The 16,923-nt window shown below is 36.9% G+C and overlaps 1 protein-coding gene across 1 annotated transcript in view; it reads right to left on the minus strand.

The window, feature by feature from the left end:
- Positions 1-16,923, minus strand: part of PTPRR (protein tyrosine phosphatase receptor type R) — a 274,719-nt gene that overhangs the window by 254,512 nt on the left and 3,284 nt on the right. Inside the window, exons 3-5 of the mRNA XM_042947172.1 lie at positions 16,077-16,241; positions 12,639-12,768; positions 10,048-10,121 (exon numbers count right to left, since the gene is read on the minus strand). The gene's annotated coding sequence lies outside the window, so the exon portion shown is untranslated. The remainder of the gene's footprint in view (positions 1-10,047; positions 10,122-12,638; positions 12,769-16,076; positions 16,242-16,923) is intronic.

The raw sequence follows: 16,923 nt of genomic DNA on the forward strand, positions 1-16,923 counted from the left end.
TAGTTTTATCTTTTGACCTATTTATGTCTTTATTTATTAACTTTTTTATTAAAAAAATTTTTTTTAATGTTTATTCATTTTTGAGAGACAGAGAAAGAATGGGGGCAGGGGAGGGGCAGAGAGATAGAGATAGAGATAGAGATAGAGAGAGAGAGAGAGAGAGAGAGAGAGAGAGAATGTGAAGCAGGCTCCAGGCTCTGAGCTGTGAGCACAGAGCCTGACGAGGCTTGAACCCACAAACCGTGAGATTATGACCTGAGCTGAAGTCAGACACTTAACTGACTGAGCCACACAGGTGCCCCTATGTCTTTATTTTTAATGTGGGTTTCTTGTGGACAGTAAGTAGTCAGGTCTTTTTTGTTTTGTTTTGTTTAAATATAATCCAACAATTTTGGTTTTGTTTGGAGCACTTACAATTATTGATATGACTAGATTTAGCACTACTGTTTAATTATTTGCTCCCTGTTTGTCCCCTCTCTTTATGTTCCTCTGTGCCTCTTTCCCTTCTTTCTTTTGGATTATTGGAATATTATAAATATTCCAGTTAAATTTATCTATTGTGTTTTTGACGAATTCTCATTGTATCATGTCTTCAGTGGTTGCTCTGGGGAATAGAAACCTACTTACTTCCCTTTCACAGTGTGCAGAGTTATTCTGCCAATTTAAGTAAAGTTCAGACAATTTACAACCATATAGATTCCTTGAGCCTGTGTCTTCTGCTCTATTTATCATATTTTCTTTGCATACATTGAAAACCCATCAGACAATGTGATAAATTTTGCTTTTAACGGTCACACATATTTTGAAGTTCTTAAAAATGTAGTCTTACGTAGATATATACTACGTATCTTATTCTTTTTTCATTCTTTTTTTCCAGTTTTATTGAGGTATAACTGGTATACAAAAATTGCATAGTCCAGGGATGCCTGGGTAGCTCAGTCGGTTAAGAGTCTGACTCTTAGTTTCAGCTCAGGTCATGATCTCACGGTATGTGAGTTCAAGCCCTGCATCAGGCTCCATGTTGACAGTGTAAAGTCTGCTTGGGATTCTCTCTCTCCCATTCTCTCTGCCCCTCCCCCACTCACTCTTGGTCTCTCTCAAAAATAAATAAATAAAACTTAAAAAAAAAACTTCATAGTCCATTCTGTGTAATGTGTCTGCTTTTTCAAGATTTTTTTTCTTTACTTTTGATTTTCAGCCGTGATGTGTCTTGGCATGGATATTTTGTTTTGGTGTAGTTTACCCTGTTTGGGGTAATGAGCTTTTGGAATGTATAAATTTATAGTTTTGCCCAAATGTGAGTAAATTTTAGCCACTATTTCTTAAGGTACCCTGTCTGCACAAATATCTTTCTTTTCTCCTTCTGTGACTCCAGTAATATAACTGTTAATCCTTTTGATATTGACCCACATTTTTCTGAAGCTCAGCTGATATTTTTCTGTTTTTTTCTCTCTGTTCTTCAGATTGTGTGCCTATCATTCTCTTGTCAATTTCACTGACTCTTTCACCACCTTCAATCTGCAATCGAGTCAATCCAGTGAATTATTATAATATTATGATTTCCAATTCTAGCATTTCTATTTGACTATTTTTTATAGTTTCTGTTCCTTGGCTAAGAACTTCTATCTTTTCACTCATTTCTAATGTGTTTAACTGTATCGAAAATAGTAGCTGCCTTAACACCTGTTGGTAATTCCAACATCTAAATCTTCTTGGGGTTTGATCTATTGGTTATATTCTCCACTTGTGAAGTGGTTACATTTTCCTGGTTCTTGGTATATCAAGTAATTTCAGATTTCATGCTGGCCATTTGGAATGCTGTGCTTTTTAAGCCCCTTGGTCATGTTAAAAATCCTCTGGACAAGGTACGGTTAATGGAGGTTCAGTTAGACTACAAGTTCTGCCTTGCCTTCTGGTACTGGTAGTAGTCCCAATGTCAGTTCAGTTGTTGAAGTCTTTGTTAAGCTACTTTGGATCTGTCCTATGCATTCATGACTCAAGAAATTGTCTGTGATGGCTGGCGGTTTAAATGATAGTGCAGATCTCAAAGAATTTGCTATGCTATTTTGGACCTGCATAATACATGTGTAGTTCAAGGGTAAGCACGGGTCTTTTGCAGGTGCATATCATGGAATTAGAGACGTCCATTCTCCTTAGCTGATATCTGTTCCTACCCATCCATGGTTTGAAGGTTAGCCAGATTTGGGGGCAGAATTTATATACATGATTTGGGGCTCCCTCTTTCTTATTCTGTCTTTTATGGGATTCTTTCCTGCTTTTCCAGGAACCCCAAACTCCAGCCTCCAGTTCGTTGTTCCAGAAGAACTGCAAGTTTCTTAGTGGAGTCTAGCTGTTCCACACGATGCCTGGCTTCTAGATAAATGCCATAAGAATGAGTAACTCAATCTATGCTATTCCCTTCAAAATTTCACCTGCCTTCTATAGTCTCCCTAGTTTTATCTTCTCTTTGGTGCCTTAAGTTCATCTTTTTTGTAACTTTTGTTCAGTGTTTATTATATATGAGAGCATTAACCTAAACCAGAATCATAACCCGTAATTTTTTTTACTGCCTACTATGACAACCCTTTAATAGTTACACGTGTAGGTAGAGGTCTCTCATTTTCCAACTGTCTGTCTTACTTAAGATTATGATTTGCCTATATTGGAAATTAAAACCTAATGTCCAAGATATAAGAAAATATGATAACCTTCCTACTTTTCCCCTTATCTGGACCACCCCATCCATCACCATTTTAAACTTTTCTCCTTGTTTCTGTTTCAGGTTGTGTGTTTAGTAGCCTGACTTCCATTTTCCCTGTTGATTTTTGTCAGCTGGGGATATTCCTTCCTTTATTTTGAACTTGGCTGTACTTTAAATTTAGCAGTCATAGTTTATTCATTGCTCCCAGGTATTTTCCAACACAAGGCTTAAGAATAAATAAGTCTAGTCTACCATTTTGTCGGAATTAGAGCACTATTTCGCCATCTTTATTATTTGGTTCTGTATTCTGGAAGATTCTGAAGTAGAAGCATTGTATATACTCGGTATATTGGTCATTGTCACTTGATAGAACAGATAATAATGATTTTAGTGATTATAATTTTTACTAAAAATAATCCTTATAATCACAAAAATGAATATTTCTTTTACTGTTTCATATTTTGTTCTGTAAAAATTCAATGAATACATAATGTGCAACTCCATGAGATCACCATGGTTTACCACTAGCTCATATTATCAGCAGGACATTGTTACATAAGCACCAGCATGAAATCAGGTACAGTTTATTTAGCGTTGGGAAGCTGAATCAGGAACATGTTTTTCTTCTTGAATTGTCCTCAAGAGCTCTTTAAATACATTGAACAGATATAGGAAAGTTAATCCATGTAATCATTGCCTTCTGCTTACTTAATAGGCCTGAAACGGGTTCTAAAAATGTGTTACAACTGCAATCATAGTTATGTCTGCCTGGCTGAAAGAGGACAAAGGCCTTTTCAAAATCTAGAGCAGATAACTGTGAATGTTTATTGGGGACCAGAGAGAAGGTCAAGAATAAACAGCATTTCCTCAATAATGACGCCATTTCTGTTTTATTAAACAAAAATGTAGAGTAAAATTCCATGCCTATAAAGTGTACGGAAAGTGTTTCTCTCTCTTTTGGTAGATCTGAACACGGTTCACTGAAGCTCTCTAGTCAGTATCTGGGCCAGTTTGTTTCCCTCTGTTTTATCACCAGAAACACACCTTTTACCCTGATCAGCTATTTCATAAAGATGTGTGCTGCTTGTCACTCAAATGCTAAATAAGTGAGAAGACATGGAACAGCAAAAAATGTCACTCTATTCTCAGAAGAAAAGGGCTTTTCAAAGCAGCATAATCTTTCTACATCAAAAGTGGCATTCACATTGCAGGTTATTGTCCCTGACCTTTGGGAGCCACCGGTGACCTGATGTGTATAATACAGTAACCTGCAGGTCATTTGGGAATGCTGTACAAGCAAACATTTACTCACCATTATATCATACATTGCTTGAGGAAGATTTCTGCTGAAAGTTTTTTCTTGAGTTTTAGTTAAATAACTTGCTAAATGAGTTAAAGGATCAGTTTCCATTTTGGTATTTGGGATAATGCTTTTTGGTCCAATTTTTGAAATCCTTGAAACCGGAGACCCTCAATACTTTGTGAGTTTCATAGAGATTAAAAAGCTACCCTCACTGATGAAATGGAAGACGAGTGAATGTCCTATGACACTTTGAGGTTTTCTGCCATAAAGCTTTACCTAGTTCTAGAAAACCACAACCCCAGTAGAAGTTTAACTAAGAAGTAAAAACACAAGTGACTGTTGATATTCTACCATTGATGTGTTGAGTGTGCTCGCTCTCTCCTCATTTTATCCAAGTTATTGTCAGAGGAATGTAAGGGTATTATTCTCCCAAAGCTCAGATAAGTAAGACAAATTGTAACATAAAATTTGCCAGAGACAGGTCACAGTGTTTCCCAATAATGATTTTTTAATATTCTTTCAAATATTCTTTTAATATCATGCATAATTTTCATAGATAAATTTTATTTATGAGATTTGACTATGAATAAAAGGAAAGAAATAGTATTATAGCTAGAGCATAACAAGGAATTAGTTGGGTTTTATTTTCCTCTTCTAAATAAAGGAGAAAAAGGAAAAGATATACGGCAATTTAATTACAATTCTATCCTGTGCAATTATTGATTTTGTCTGAGGAGTCAAATCATAGCCCATTTAACCTATCCCTTAATGTCAAATTCAGTTTCCATATCCTGTATGAAATCTTTATCTACTTCTCAACTTACAGCCATCTCTCCCTTGCCTGATTATTTTGGCTAGAACTGCATGTATCATTCACTGCAGTTCTTATGTGAGAACTTATGTGAGCTCCTTATGTGAGCTCCTCAAGAAAAGGTGCGTTCTCTTATTCATGTATATTCCTAGCACTCAGGCAGTACCTGGCACAAAAGTACTCATCACATTGTATCATAAATTCTAGACTGTTTCTCAGTTCACTCCCAAACTATATTGTAAAATCCTTCACAATAAGGATCATGTTTTCTAAGCTGTGAAATCCTCAGGGCCTGTCACAATGTCTGGTACACTATTGGTAACCATAAGTACCTTCTGAATATATATGTAATCATAATGAATACAAATTTATCAATTATGTATGTATATTTCATGAAACACAATATTTATAATTGGATATGATTATGAAATATCTTACATTCCTGATTACACTGGTACGTTCTTTCTGAATAAGAACAATACCTTTCGAAAAAAAATTTTTTTAATGTTTATTTTATTTTTGAGACAGAAAAAGAGTGCGAGCAGGGGAGGGCAGAGAGAGAGGCACAGGATCCAAAGCAGTTTCCAGGCTCTGAGCCATCAGCACAGAGCCTGACGCAGGGCTCGAACTCACAAACCATGAGATCATGACCTGAGCTGAAGTGGGCGCTTAACCAACTGAGCCACCCAGGTGCCTCAAGAACCATACCTTATCTTCTTCCTATATCCTTACCTTCCCCAAATCAGAAATGAATCCACTAAACACTTTTAAAATTGAATAATAAGATATAATTATGAGGAACCTCAAATTTTAAGTCATACCCCATGTAATGTTCAAAACACCTCTTGGTTCACATCAGGAAACACTTGCTGAGAATTTGCTGCATGTCAGGCATTACACTAGGCACTAGGTTTACAGGAATGGAATAAAATAATAAAATTAGGAAGACACTCCTAAGGAACTTATATAGTAGGTAACACTGATACATAATATGTTACCATAGGTAGTAAGCAAAATATGGCTATACACTGGGTATTTTGGAAGCACAGAGGAGCACTTAGCTCAACCTTGAGTTAATAAATGACTCCCAGGAGAAAATAATACATTGAAGGATGAATAAGTGTTAGCCAAGAAAAGAAAATGTGTGTTTCTTTTAGAGGGATCAGGGTGAATGAAGGCACAAGGGCTAGCAGAATACGATGTGTATTTATTAGTGTTAAATATGAAGTTAAGAGCGAGGAGAAACTGGATGTAGAAAAAGACTGCCTCAGGACATAAAGGCATTCATGTGCCAGTCTAAGGAATTTAAACTTTATCCCACAGTCAATGCAGAGTTTAAGTGTTTTAAGGACAAGAGTGCTGTGGTCAAATATACATTGTAAAGACCACTTTGGCTTTGCGCAGAGGATTGATTAAAGAGTTTGAGCAAAATAGGAGTGAAAGAAAACAGGTAGAAACTGAAATTGTGTAGGCAAGAGATGGTGAAGGCTTCTGCTTGGCCAGTAGAAGTAGGTATATAGAGGAACAGGAAGGGAGTACATTCCAGAAACATTATGAAGAAATAATTGGCCTGGCTTGGTGATGGATTGAATGAGGTATATGTAGGAGAGAGCTGAGTCAAGAATGACTTTCATCTTCCTGGAGAAGATCAGACCACCAACTAGGAGAATCAGAGTAGGGAGCGCAGAGATAGTGGGAACTGTTTGTGATATTCTGACTTGGAGGTAGTATCAAGTGCAGGTGCACAGCCTATATTTAGGCTTCTATGACTGAATCACAGAATAGATGCTAGAGCTGAAAGCAAAAGTATATACGCGGAAGATAAAGACAGACTAAATCAGATAACTCCTCAGCAGTGTGTGAAGAGAAAAGAGCAATGGGATAAGATATCGAACTCTGATTAACTTCAATGTTAAAGAAAGGGAGTAGATGAGGGAGACTTTACCTATCATAAAGGTAACAGGGGTGTCAAATCTTAAATAACATCAAAAGGCATGAGATCAATAATATCCAACAGCATCAGGAAGACATTATTCTGTCCTTTAATGTAAGTATTTTAGCAATGTTCCTCTGTGTTACACCTTGTCGTCATTTCCTATTTCTATTTCCTATTTCCTATACCTGTCGTCAGTACGTAGTTCTCATGCATAGCTTTTTAAAAATGACATGAGGCTGTCCACAAGCCACTAAGGGTGCACTAAACCATAATGCACCACAAAATGAAGAAGGGAGAGGAGCATTTGTTCACAGTTGTGACCTTCCCAGTCATGCTGGGAAAGCAGAGAGCAGGCCTATTGGAGGTCTGCTTACCAAAGGGTTCATGCCATCTCCATATTAATGGAAAACCACAGATGGCTAGCTGTACCTCATGGGCGCACCCTCCCTGAGACACATTTTAAGCAAACTGATGCTCTTTTGGACAGCTACTTAGCTCTTTGGACTATACCTATGAGTACTTTACTATATGTTTTGATGTATATTTGATGTGGGTTTTTAATGTATCTTAGAATAAACCCTCTGCACAGCTATATTCTTTTCTGTGCCCCAGAGGGATGTTATTTGTGAATCTTATTAAAAATTAACAAGAATCTACTTCCCATACTCTGTCTGTCATAGATAAAGAATGGCATATGTTGATAAACATAAGCCATTCATTGATTTCTGAAGCCAGAGGCACTGGAAAGCATCACAAATCATGTGGTAGGACTGGGCAAACTCAATGATTTATCTAAATGATGTTCAGAATTAGATGTGTCAATAAACTTCCTGGGTGGCTATAAACCCAGAGAACTCTATTTCTTTTGTAAGGGGAAAAATATAATATTCCATGAGTTGGGTCCCAGTTCGTACATTCCCAACTTCACCTGCTTTTAACTCAGCTTTATGTGTTAGAACAAAACCACTCGAGTCAGCATCCCACCAGTGATGAATACAGACCTTAAAAGAGAACAGCTAAACCCAGAACTATCTGAAAAAACATAGCTAAGACCACAAAACCTTTGTTGCAACAGACCATCATCAAAAGTATTTAAGTTCAATGCATATCTTGCTACCTTACAAAAATGAAAAGAATGACCCACTCCACCAAAACTAGAAATAACAGGGGAACTTGGGTGGCTCAGTCAGTTAAGTGTCCGACTCTTGGTTTCAGGTCAAGTCATGATCTCATGGTTTCATGAGTTTGAGCCCCACGTTGGGCTCTGTGCTCACAGCTCAGAGCCTAGAACCTGCTTTGGATTCTGTGTCTCTATCTCTCTCTGTCCCTCCTCTACTCATGCTGTCTCTATCTCTCTAAAATAAATAAATAAACTTAAAAAAGAAAAAAGGAAACAAAATAGTAGCTTTATAGAACACAGTCCGAAAAGTTTTGGGTTAATCTTTTTATTATACAATATCACAAAGAGATTTAGTTATAATATTCTCCTCTGTCCACTTCAGTACAGTGTCCAGAGAGTACCTGAAATTCTGGGCAAGAGAATTATGAAGAAGGAGCATAAACTTTAAGAGGCATTAAGCAAGTTATTTAGCCTCTATAACCTCAGTTTCCTCATCTGTAAAATGGAAATATAATTCTCTAGTGTTAGTGAGAGTACATTCTATATATAAAGTATATAAAAAGAAGTTTTAACATAATACTATGTGCATATAAAACAGATGATTAAGGGTAGTCATTACTATTACTATCATTATGGAGTTGGCAATAGCAATCATTTATTACTTGTAAACTCATTTGTCCTCTGCTAGCCAGTGACATGGAAAGAATCAAAAACTGAAGAAAAACCCTAAGATAAAAACACAGGGGTGCTGGTGGCTCAGTTGGTTAAGTGTTGAACTTCTGATTTTGGCTGAGGTCATGATGTCAGGGTTTGTTAGCTAGAGTGCCCGCCATGTCCCCCCACCCCCCACTCCTCCTGATCAACACAAAGTCTGCCTAGGATTCTCTCTCTCTCCCTCTCTCTCTGCCCCTCCCCAACTTGTGCTCTCTCTCTCTCTCTCAAAATAAATAAATAAACTTGAAAAAAATCCCCACAAAAGGAACCAAATAATATTCATTAGCTTTACCTATAAATTGGAAAAATATATATATTTCAGTTAAGTGGATATGTTTGTATATGTGTTCTATAGAAATATATGTGTTCTACAGAAACATATTTTGACAAACCACTTCACAAGACGTAACCTAATTACACACTCTGAAATATGCAAATTACCTTTTATCCAGGGAGGAATTTGGCTCACCCTAAGAACTGAGTCTTCACATAGGATATTTTTTTATTGTAAAACATTTCTATTCCATTTTTTCCACAACAAATAGAAATAAAAGATAAATGACTGCAATAAATATGTCTAATTCACCAACTTGCTTCTTTTCCAAAGATGTGTGCATTCAGTGCTGTGATTTTTAAATTGTATGCATATAATACAGCCATGTTTTCTATAACTCATATTACTTCTCCTTTAAATCAGAGTTCAATACATCAGCATGCATCATTCTTCCAGGCGTTTTGCCACCTGTACAAATTTGAGATGCCCCAAGCTAATGTATGAGAATGGCTAATTTCAGGAGTAGGCTATAAATCTCCAGCAGTGAAGGATTATGCTGAATTTGAAGGTCTCCAATGGAAGATCTGATGAAGTGAGGTGGTGGAAAGAAGGTATTGCCATAATAAACGGAGAGTGGAATAATCATGATGTAGTACTTGTGGTACTTTGTAAATTACTTCCTACACCTAAAAATGGTTGATTGAATGAATACTGGTATCCCACCAGAAGAGAGGAATGTCACAAGCATGCAAACAAAGAAACATCCCCAAACTCCATGGGGGAAAAATCCACATATTCAATATTTATTCTCAATGAAAACAGGAGAAAAGCAAGGAGCAGGAGAATACACTGTAATTATAAATGAGAAAAATGGAACTATTTCTGACACAAACCCACGAACCCATGAACCCACGAACAGTTCCAAGAATGTGACATTTAGCAGTCAAGGATCCTTTGTTATGAATGTATCCACGCACTCAATCCCCACTTAAATGAAGCATGTAATCCATTCCAGGCTCTGTCCTGGGCACCAGGGATTCAGAGATGAACAAGCTGCCTAAGACTCTATAGTATATTTGCAGTCAAATGCTCTAAAACTCTGAGTATATTTGAAAAACAGGTGAGAAAGTGAAACAATGATTGAACAGCAAATTAACTGACATGGGGTCCAGATGAAGATCACCTTACCTGGCATGAAGATAGCAGAATGCTTCCAAAAGGAAATTATACTTGAGCTGACTTTGAAGGACATGTAGGAATCCCTGGAATAAGAAGAAAGTATAGAACACATTCCAACATACAAAAAGTCAGAAGTACAAGAGCACAGGAGGTATTTAGGGGGATGACAAGCAGGGTTTCACTGTAGAACACATTATGTTGGTAGGAGAATGTCTGTAGGAAGATGACGGGGACTAAGTCATGAAGCCTCATATAAAAAAGTGATTCAAATATGTCTGGTGTCTAGCTTCTTCTGGAGATTTGGCTCCAGGGCTCCATGTGAGTCTGAGGTGACAGTGATGTCAGTAGTGTCACTTATCCATGGCTTACCATACTTACATAGAGGCACTTATGTGAATAGACATGGCTATTTACTCGAATTGCAAGGGCAAATTCGAGAATCATCTTTGACAGGGAATAACCCGGAAATTTTGTCTAAAAGCAGCTAAGGATCTTGAGCCAAGCATTAGAAGCCAAAGTCTAATGTCAAATGGGAATCTGAGAACTAGACAAATGAGTGCAAAGAGCAAGAGGACAGAAGAAGAAAACTGGTATCAATCTGGGCTAATTCTGGAAGCGGCTGAAAAACCCATGATGGAATGTTTTGGCACTCATGGTAGTTTGTTTATGTGGGTGGTTGAATAGGTCAGTTAACTGTCACACAGTAGGATCTCAGCAGAGTGTGTGATCGCATTATACCATTTGTCTATTTATATATGTGCCTCTATGCAATGATTCACCTTAGAGCCAAGAATCTCTCCTGTGCAGAAAATCTTTTAGGAATATTTACTAGCCACAGGTATCTTATTCTTTCAAAATAATTATCTGCTTGTTCATCACCATACACGAAGACCTATTATAGCCCCCAGAGTAGATGTTATCTGAACTGAACTGAAATAAAAGAGCCCTCCAATGCAGCCCTCCTCCCCCACCATTGGAAGCCAGATTCAAATTGTGACAGATCAGTGATTTCTATACCTTCCTCAGTTTTAATTTTAAGACTGATCATCTTTAATAGTGATAGCACTAGCATCAGCTTTATATAAAAATTAAAACAATTATATAGAAAACAGTAAACTAAAATTTAAAATAATAAGAGTACAAATATTAAATTTTATAACAATATATTGGGGAATACTTTACAAAGCATTATCTTTGTGACATTGAAAAAGAGAGAGGTATATTTTTATGGTCAATAGACCAGAACAAATAATTTTTATGATTGAAAAATCAGTGTATAGTTTTACAGCTTGTGTGTAGATGTAAAAAAAATCATAAAATTTCAAGAGCTGAAAGGAAAGAAAAAGACTATCTGATTCGATCCCTTCTTGTTCTGGATGAGTTGAGACCAACAAAATTATTTAATCCAAAGTTCTTTTTGCACAACTCTTTTCAGTACTTAGATGAGACACAAAACCCAGGCGCATTAGAGTCTTTATTTTCCCTAACTGTAAATTCTTAAGTACAGGCATTGTGCAGAGGTGAATATCTTTGCATCTCTGTTATGCAGCACAGAGCCAGGCATTTGATAGGAAGTCAATGAATATTTGTTGGATGAATGAGTAATGAATGAATGCTATTCCATGTATGTAGTCTGCCTATGTAAAGGGGAAAAAGTATCACACATAGGATTGTTATCTCTTTCACTAATATACATCTGCTCTGTTCATTGTCTATACCAGCCTTCATCCTGGAACTCTTTACCTAGTAAAGGACACAAGTTACCTGATTTTGGTCCATGCTAGTGAACGTAGGATTTTTAAGACTTATGAGTTCATGTGATATTGTAGGTTTCACATCATTTATTTCTAGAAGCTTAACACAAGGAAGGCTAAGTTGTTTTATATATGATCCTTTCATATTTTTATGGCAAAGATTAAGAATTTGGTTGCATGCACAAAATGTTATCAGCATTAAATTAAATAAAGTTTTTTCACAGTGGATGTGAAATTGATCAAGATGATGTATTACTATTGGGGAACCTGGGTAGTTCAGTCGGTCAGACTCTTGGTTTTGGCTCAGGTCATGATCTCACGATTCATGAGATGGATACCACCACCCCCATCCCCTACCCTGGGACTCTGTGCTGACAGCATGGAGGCTACTTGGGATTCTCTCTCTCCCTCTCTCTGTGTCTCTCCCTTCCTTGTGTGCATGTTTGCGTGTGCATATGCACCTGCTGTCACTCAAAATAAATAAATAAACTTTTAAAAAAGGTGGTAAACTAAATAAACATTTTCTTTTGAGTCCAATAAGAAGAGACCATGTTTAACCATTAAGGCATATGAAATGATACTATAACTCTCTCATTCAGTAAAATTCCTGGTCTAAAAAGCATAGCCCAATAGCCGATGTTCTTTGTAAGCAGATGACTTGAGATACTGGCTTAATACCAAAAGAATAATCAATACTTTCTTTTTCATTAAATTTTCTTGCAAAAGTTCCTTTATGCTACGGGTCAATAGGATACTTATTGCTCAGAGCTTACATATAAATAGGGTTATGTGGGCTAAGTATTACTGGGATCGTGATCTTTAGTGAGACCTCTGCTTGAAACATACCTTCCTGTTAGTAAGAAAGGGAGCAGCAGCAGCTGGTAACAGTGGGGGTCTTAAATTATGGGACAGCAAGTTATTGTCATTCCCTTACTCCTGTATTCCATAGAACTCACTCTGCAGTGCTCTGACGATGCTGTTGAACAAATGACATAAAGACAGAATTTTCAAAGAATTCTCTCTGTGGCAGAAGACAGCATGAGGGTTTTTTTGATGTTTCAGTTTTGTTCTTATATTCAATAGAAAACAAAGATTGTGATAGTACCATTCTACTTCTCACAATTTGGATTCCTTTCCTTTCAGTGAAACCAATTTCTGTACCTGTTGGTTATTCGGATTGTACTGGAATGATTATAGAAAAAGATGCCCCCTGTCATTAATGCAATGCTCTAGAGGAAAAAAACTAAGCATCTCTCTTTTAATAGCAGAAACATTTGAAATGTATTAGGAAGGCTTCCTGTGTAAGAATGCCTTATATATTCTCTTAGGCACACGTTTTGTTCTCCTATGAGACTGTATTCATGTTTCAAAAGTCTTATTCTTTGGGATATTGAATAAATTGAGAAGTTGCTATTATTTAGAGCATATATTAAATAAACATATATTTGTGACTGGTTGATTGAAGAATTTGAATTCATTGGGATGTTATGATGAAATAGATTTACTTGTTCCAATAACTTTTATTCAATGCTGAATCTAACCTTCTCATTGGGTAAAATATCTCTTCATGACATCTTGGCCAAATTCCAGAACTTTCCTGATACTCATTGTTATTAGAATAGTTGCAGGTTCTTTATAAAGTTTATCTCCCTTCAGTGTCCAGTGCTAACTAGACATGAATTAGGCACTGTGCATATATTATTCCCTGATAGAACACTATAAAGTAACTACTTTTATCATCCCCATTTTACAGATGAGGAACTTGAGATTCACAGAGGGTAAATTACTTGTACAATTTGTATAATAACAAGCAGTGAATAATCTCAGCTTCCTGATTCTACAGTCTGAGCAATTTCCAATAGAATACACTAAACAATATTAAACTCTTCATTGCCATTTGTATAACAGGTAGGTCACTTTTTAAAGACAAGTGTTTGCAATCGTCTGGAAGGACATTCTCTAAAATTACATCTCGCTATTTCTCATGAAGGCTCCAGAGGTTAAAGTTTATAAATCTGTTTTCTCCCTTAAGAAAAATTTTTCTTTTGCAATTTTGTTCATGGACCTTGATGTGACCAATTTCTAACATTCAATCATTAATATACATCAATGGATCGGCAATGTCAATATCATTATTAAGTGCTTTAGTATGTGTACAGCACTAACCATAAAATCGAGATTCCTTACTTACAAGTTACATAGCTGAATGTAATGAAGACTCTTGGGCCTTTACTGGTTCTTGTCCAGCTCATTCAGAGAAGGATGGCAGGTTTTGCTTAATAATCATTCGTATGGGATGCATTCCCCATTTTGCCACATTAATTCTCTTCTTTAACCTATGTTCTCCATTTTCTCTAATTTCTGCTTGACTTCTAAAGCATAGCAACTGTTAGACATTCATTTTAGTTTGCTGTTTGCCTGACATTTTTATTCTTGTGGCCAATATTTGATCTTCAAACCCATGTTACTGGGAATTGCTGATATGTTTATTTTCAATTTTCCCAAAGAGCTCCCTTAGCAGGTTTGTAGTAATGACTACAATGATATGACACGTTCCTTTTTGAAGATTGACTTAGAAGAGGCTCTGCATATTCTCCCTTCCAAAATTCTCATGATTTTCTTTCTCTTCTCTTGATTGTACACTTATTTTTGTTTTAGTATTTTTCTACTCTAATGTACTGACTTTATGTAAGCCTTCCTAAGTCTCCTTAGCATTCAGTCATTTTTCTTTGAACAATACTTGATATTATATGACTTGGGATTCCCGCAAAGAATTTAAAGAATCTTAGCAAATATGATAATGTTTATGTTCACCTCAACCAAAATAGCTCACAAGTATGTAATCAGATCCTTTCACCTAATGGTGAAAGATGGTCTTGTGAAGTTCAGCTTAGTTTGGCTACCCAACTTTTTAGGACAAACAAGCCTAATTGTTGCTGTGACTAGGAAAGTAAGACCTCAGATTCAAGATCTAACTCGTCTAAAATTTGCCTGAAATTCTAGTGCTGCTGCTTACTTGCCTATTCAATTATCCAGATCATCTGATTCAAATGGAGTCTTCAGGAGTTTGACTCAATCTCTACTTGACTTTCTATACCCCATCTGAATAATTGTCCTTCAAGCAAAGATACACTGAAATAAATTGTAACAGATATTTAAAAAATCATTTTGTTTTATTTCATTTTTCATAATAATAGGTCTACTCATCAATCCCCAACCTCTATTTCCCCCATCCCTACCTCTCACCTCCCTTCTGGTAACCATCAGTTTGTTCACTAGAGTTAAGTCTATTTCTTGGTTCCCCCCCGCCTCTCTCTCTGTCTCTTCCTTTGCTCATTTATTTTGTTCTTTAAATTTCACATATGAGTGAAATCATATGGTATTTGCCTTTCTCTGATTGACTTAGTTTGCTTAGTATTCTACTCTCTAGCTCCATTTATGTCATGGCAAATGGCAAGATTTCATTCTTTTTTATGGCCAAATAATATCCATTACACACACACACTCATTTTATATATATATATATATATATATATATATATATATATATATACACACATATATATATGTGTACACACACACACACACACACACACATACATACAAACATACACATACAGTTTATTTACCCATTGACCTGCTGAAGGATGTTTTGGTTGCTTCTAAGTTTTAGCAATTATGAATAAAGCTGCTATAAACATCCATGTGCAGTTCTTTTGTGTGGATATGTTTTCATCTCATTTGAGTAAACACCAAGCAGTGTGAATGCTGGATCGTCTGGTAAGAATATGTTTGGTTTTGTTAGAAACTGCCAAACTGTTTTCCAAAATGGCTGTACCATTTTGCATCCCAGCAACAGTGAGTGGGTTCCTGCTGCTCCACATCCTCACCAGCATTTGGTGCTGTCAGTGCTCTAGATTTTGGCCATTCTAATAGGTGCGTGGTGGTAGGTCACTGTTGTAATTTGCATTTCCCTGATGCCTTATGATGTGAAACATCTGTTCGCATGCTTATTTGCCATTGATATATCTTCCTAGGTGAGGAGTCTGTTAAAAGTCTTTGGCTCACTTTTAATCACATGGTGTCAAGATGGGTACCGCATACCAGGTACCAATCCCAGGGGAAGGGAGATGGGCATCTATATGTAGAGGAGAGTAAAAAGCATCACCATGCCACCCACCAGGAATGGAAGTCCAAACAATTCTTCCCATTGCTTCTTGGTTTCAGAGTCACTAAGGAAATCATAACACAGTCAAGCACTGGATGGAACAACATTTTACTTACATAGAGGAGAGACCGAGCAAGATCAGCTTCAATAGTGGGTGTCAGTCCCCCACGGTCAGAGGATCTTTCCCCCTCTGCTGCCACAGTGGAGAAGGAACCCTGTCTTCTCCAAGTGGATGACAGACAATGCCTACTCTTTAAAAAGAGACAGAGTACTCATTGAGCCTGAAACAAAGAAAGATAGTCTCACACAAGGTCAAGTCCAGCAAAGAGGGTTTTCTATCTCTTGGTAAGGAAATGTTCCAGGCCCAAGGCCCATCCATACGCAGTAAAGTGGGAGGAGAAAGACTCCTCATGAGAATGTCTTTCCCAACAGGTTGTTTGTGTTCTTTTTGTTGAATTTGAAGATTTCTTCATGTATTTTTGGTAACAGTCCTTTATCAGGTATGTCATCTGCCAATATTTTCTCCTGGTCTGTGGTTTGTCTTTTCATTTTCTTGACAAAGTCTTTTACAGAGCAGGTATTTTAAATTTTAATGGAGTCCAGCTTACCAATTCTTCTCTTTATGGATTCTACCTTTGATATTATATCTAAAAAGTCATTGCCATACCCAAGGTCATCTAGGTTTTTCCCTATGTTATCTTCTAGGGGTTTTATAGCTTTGTATCTTACATTTAGATCTATGATCCATTTTGAGTTAATTTTTGTGAAGGGTTAACTTTTGTGAAAGCTGTTCTAGATTCCCCTTTCTTCTTCTTCTACTCCTCCTCCCCCTCCCACTCCCCCTCCCCCTCCCCTCCTCCTCCTCCTCCTCCTCCTCCTTCTTCTTCTTCAACACAGGAATGTCCACTTGTTTCAGCACCATTTGTTAAAAGACTATCTTTTCTCCATTGCATTGCTTTTGCT

Source organism: Panthera leo, chromosome B4, assembly GCF_018350215.1.
Source record: "Panthera leo isolate Ple1 chromosome B4, P.leo_Ple1_pat1.1, whole genome shotgun sequence".
Lineage (NCBI taxonomy): Eukaryota > Metazoa > Chordata > Mammalia > Carnivora > Felidae > Panthera > Panthera leo.